We start from the raw sequence: 5759 nt of genomic DNA, 5'->3' as shown, positions 1-5759 counted from the left end.
CAAGCATCGTGTTTTTCACATCAGTAAGCTTCCTTATCTCTGACAAACTTACAGAAATCATCTATTTTCATCTGAAGCAACCCATCTTTCAACATTGGTTGAACACACATGAACACACATGGTTCGTGCATATTGGCAGGACCTCAGTTTGTAAGGACACAGGGGTCCCACAAGGAACAGTTCTGGGCCCATTTCTGTTCACTCCCTACACTGCGGACTTCACCTATTACTCTGGATGCTGCCACCAAAAGTTCTGTGATGACTCCATATGTTCTTGGCCTTATCGCAGATAAGGACGTTTTCTATTGCACGACAAAAACAACTTTTGAACGAACACATGTTCCACCAAAACAAGTTCCTCCCCGAGGCTCCGCAGGACCATCAATCACCCTTTAGGTTGACTGTGTTACACACCACCGGCCAGCCGGTGCTAATGTAATGTCAACACTGGTCCCTGCATAGATCTCTGTTTACCGTTTACATCTTCAACAACCAAGACGTAGCGTTCATACACATGAGCATTTTTTCAAACGGAAACATTGCGGGGGAGTCTACTTACAACTTGCTGCCAAATGTTTGAATTGACATGTCATTCAACAAGGAGCCCACCCACAGTGTTTAAAGGGACAGAAGGGAGGAGACAGCTCTCATGTGCACAATCTCCTGTTGTTTAGAGTTAGGAATATGATCATTAAATCTATGCTTAATACTGGAAATAGGATTGATGCAATCTTGAAAAGGTGACTTGTCTCTGAAGTGCCACTAACAAAGCTCACCCTGGTTTTGTGTTTCATACGTCTATAAAGGATGGGAAAGAACCACATGTTAGGGCCAGGCCATTTCTCATAATAGCTGCCAGTCACATTGATTCATACTAACCATAACAATGTCCCAGAGCAAATCAATTATAGAGGAGTAGCTTGACGTGTGGATGGGGTTAACCCTCATGTCGTCCTTAGGTCAAATTGGACCGTTTTCTCACATCACTGTTCTTTTTAACAACCCAAAACTTGACTGATTTCACACAACGCTCTTACTTTTGTACATTTTTGAGTGTCTTGTTTGATTTTATAGTATTTGGAGAAAAAAAATGTAAGTGCCTTTGAAATAGCATGGAGTAAAAGTTGACATATTCCAGTCTGTGGTTATCCATCAACCTCCATTCCTTTAATTTTAGTCTAAATAATTTCTAATTTCTGCTTTTCTAACTCACACATTAGGTATACTTTCCTATAAAGGAGGTTGATTGACCATAAATTCCAAAAAGAACTGAAAAACTACAGTTAGTGTTACATAGTGTTGAACGTAAAAAAAGTGTCAAACATTGGAAAAAGTGTTGAAAAAAGGTTAAAAAAAGAAAGGTTAAAAAGCGTCAACAAAAGTGTTGATTTTAAATTTTGACAGGTAGACAACACTAGGGTTAAAAAGGCATCGTCTCTGTTAATGTGCAGTAAAAAAATAAACAAAGGCAGGAAAACATCATGTTTTCTCCACTCCCCACATGAAATGTAACCGTGTCAAGAGATATGCTTCTAGTCACATACTTTTATGTGCATTGATAAAACGTTTTCAATTGTGCAAAAAATAAAAGTCCTGCTCTCTTGAGGTGTTTTTTGCCTTTGTGGGGCGAAAAAAGGGTCAACACTGATACGGAACAACCTTTGTTGAATAAATTGCCCGGGTATTCCCGTAACATGTCTAATGACAACATGAAACACAAAACTCTCTCATAGATGTTTCGATGGCATAGGCCTCTTGTTATTTTCCTGGTAAGCAACCTCTACTCCTCTACTCTGTTTACTGGAGAGTTAGGGCCATGCGTAGCCCATTGCGCCAAATTCTGACCCAACTACACTGCGGCCCAGATCAGTTGATGGAAAGACGCCTAATTTGCATGTCTTGTTTTTGCAACATTTTAAAAGTTCTTACATGGAAACACACCTGTTGTTGCTTGCGTAAAATGCTGAGGGGAAGGTGCACATTCCTCTTGCTCATCTGCTTACACAACCAGTATAATTAGCTTCAAACAAAAGATTGATGAAACCTGGGTCAAAGTGGCACTCATTACAGACCTCCCTGATTGGCCACACACAGCATGCATGTTTGGGAAGACAGCCAACAGAGGGGTTCACCATGAAGGGAGGTTAGTGGATTAGAGAAGCATGTGCACTCTAAAGCCAGGTAACATTTAGCCCTTGTGTTGTCCTTAGGGCCAATTGAGCAGTTTCAATGTGTTTTATATCAGAAATGTTGATTCTTATCAACCAAATTGCCCATAATAACATAGATGATTCCATACAACGTTTTTCGGGTAAAATCAATGATTGCTTTTATTGAAGTTTTTGGGTGTTTTATTTAATCCTATGCATCAGAATTTCTTTCTTTTTTAATTGTTTCAAAACAGTATCCGGACTAAATGGCCATCTGTGATCCACATCCTCTGATCTTAACTATTAGTCAAAATAACTCATAATTTCTGCCATTTTGACTAAAAACGTATGTACAATTTGAAATAAATGACGTTTGTTGACCATGAATTCCAATAAAAAGTGTAAAACCTATTATTTAACCAGCTCAGGTTTTTTTTTTAACAGTGCCAAAAGCATGGAAAAAGTCACAACAAAAACATCTGGAAGGACAAATTCATGGTAATGGGAAGACAACACAAGGGTTAAGTTAACCCTTGTGTTGTCTTCCCGTCAACCATGAAATTAAAACCCTGTTTTGGTCACTTTTTTTTCAACATTGTTATCACTTTTTCCAACAATGTTGTCACTTTTTTAATGTAGTAGGTGCTTTTTTATGTTTTTTGGTGTTTTTTCCAGAGTGTTTTGATATTTTTAATCATCACATTTTCAGCGCTTATTTCGACGGCCTATTTTTTGTGACAATTGTTTTTGTTACCTGAAAACAGGACAACATGAGGGATAATCAGTATGATGTTTACGCTATTATGAAATGTGGTATAATTGGTCAAAACCTTAACGTTAACACTTTGGTTAATGTTTTATTGGTCCTGATTGAAGTCAGGGCCAAAAGGATAATATTCAATGACTCAGAGGGAAATACTGCCAAAGTCTGTGAACTGCACCGACAGTGAGCAGGATGAAAGAAGATTGAGGCTGAAACGCTGCCAACACAAAATACATGTTTAGAACGTTGCAGATACGAGAATATAAGAGGACTTCTTTGTTATTTTCAAAGTGTCTCATAAGTCAAAGACGCAGTCCGGTATCGGCTCATAAAAAACACAGGTGTATGTGCTTTTATCATTTCTAAACTCTCTATACTGTGGGACCATGAAGGAACCACACCCACACACACACACAAGAGTGTGTTTGGTAAGCTCTAATTGGGGAAAAATATAATGACTTTAAAACAATCCTTCTATTCTTACATGAATGTTTCAGTTACGACTTGAATGTTATCTGTGTCACACTTCTCCACAAATTGCATATGTATTATATGCTGTGTTGTTTTGGCCAACATGATAGCATACAACCATGAAACACTAAAAATGATAAGGATAACCAACGGACCAGTGTGAGAACTCTCCTCCCGCTGATTCTGCCAACTCGACATTTTCAAAAGTGAATAACAGAGAAAACATTGAGCAAGAAGTAGGAAGAATGAACATCAGTTTCGATCCTCACTACATGGACGAGCCGGACCATTTATCAGCGGGGCAGCAAGGCAAGCACAGAAGGATTGTACTCCAGCTGAGACCTGACCTCCTGTTCCACTCCAACAGAACAGGACCACGGGGCCCTGCAGAGAGTGCTTCATTCAGCTGAACACAGTAGACGGAGTCCCACCCTGCCTCTGGATATTTACCGTAGACGCTGCTAGAAAAAGGCTTGGAGAATCATTAAAGCTGCAGGAGGTAGAATTGCATAAAAATGCGAGAATTTAAAATAAAGTGAGACTTCTTCCTGCTGCTTTCCCTGTCCCCTTTCAGTTACAGGCTTATTGAGATGGTTTCATACAGTTCCCTGTAAGAGAAGTAATCATTTGGCCGCCCAGGTAGGTCACCTGGTAGAGTGCGCGCCCATATGTCACCCGTGTACGTTTCTTTTGTTTGTGTGTGTGATTGGTCCCTTGTCTTTTGTGTGTCTGTTTGTGTCTATCTGTTTCTGCATGTGTTGTTTTGTCTTCCTCTGTGTGATTTTGTGCCGTGGGACGCGTTCCTATGCCCCACTGTGTTATATAAAAATGTTATGAAAAAAATAACACGTATAGAGGTTGGCTCCAGTGGCCGCAGGTTCAACTCCGACCTGCAGCCCATTGGTGCATGTCATTTCCTCTCTCTCCGTTCATGAATTTAGCTGTCCTATTAAAGATAAAGGCCTAAAATGCCAATAATATAATTAAAAAAGTACCAATTAATTGTAGATTTCAATGGCGTTACATAGAGGTAATTCTATGATAATTACTGCCCTGTTGGATTTTTTTTGTTTCTTGACGGACTGAATCAAGGCTCTAGATAGCTGCAGAAATATGAAGTTGTGTTAGCCGCTGTGAACAGTATGGTTTCCCACCCCCACCTCCGGTCGGGTGGCAGCAGTCGAGAAGAACCCTGGGGCGGCGTGAGAGGAAAGTTAAACCCGATCAAACGTGCTAAGCTAAAGGCTAACCCTTGCAGACAAGCTCTCCCATCAAATGACAACCCTGGACAACAACCTGGACCAAGTTTTTGCACAGTTTGCGTGCTCTATGTACTGTATATAGATGGACACGTACATATGATCTGATCAAATCTTATCTATTAATTTAGCCTTTAATTAGTTGCAGCCCTGAAACTTTGGCCACGGCACTTACAACGAAGGAACTGGTACATGCATGTGCATGTGTAAAACACCCAATAGGAACTCTCTGAAATGACCTGTGATTGGCCGAAGTCTCACGTCACAGGCTAGATTATCTAAAGCCTGAATACAGAGTCAAGAGGAGATGCTGGAGTCTCTCAGAACACTTAAATTTCAAAGTGACCAAAGATTTCTATGGATGTTTTGCCCAGTGCAGCATTAACATCAGGACACTACAATCTGACCCAAGAAGATTGCCCCACCCACCCCCTTTATTCCCCCCTCCGCCTCCACATTTGTCTTTATGATTAATCATGCAAGTTGGAGAAGCTGATGCGTTTATTTCACTGGAATTGTACCTTGTTAACGTCATGGGACAAATGAATTGTTTCTGACAGTAACTCATGTAACTTAATGACTTAATTTACACATGTACAGGTTTCAGCGGAGACAGGTTTGGAGGTAAACAACAGCAACATAAATTCGTCTGAATTTAAAAGAAGATATGTGACATGAAGGAAAAACAATTACATTGGTAATTAATTACACATGCCTTAGAATAAAACTAAGCTGAGTGGCTTCTGTGGAAAAATAATAGAACTTAGTATTGAAATGGGAGATCGGCCTGAGGCCTGAGTCTCACACCTGCAGATGTTGTTTTGTCTATAGAACTTATTTTACCACAGTGGTGTGATTGACTGGTTGTTTGCTAATTGAGTTCTGTAGAAAACCAACTTCCAAAGAAGATAAAGAGGTGCGTTTCTTTAAAGTGTGCTCTACCGGTCTGTCCTCGTCCGCTTGAGCAAGAGTTTTGCCCTGAGGCTTTACTGTAACCTTGGAACTGTGTGGTAGAACAGACACACCTCTGAGAAACATGCATGCATGTGACAGTTATGGAATCATGCCTTAAGTTAAGAGAGGGAGGAGAAGGGGGCTGCTGACTGTAGGTGTAGA

Source organism: Etheostoma cragini, chromosome 9, assembly GCF_013103735.1.
Source record: "Etheostoma cragini isolate CJK2018 chromosome 9, CSU_Ecrag_1.0, whole genome shotgun sequence".
NCBI classification, from domain to species: Eukaryota; Metazoa; Chordata; class Actinopteri; order Perciformes; family Percidae; genus Etheostoma; species Etheostoma cragini.
Note: the sequence above shows the minus strand (reverse complement) of the source record.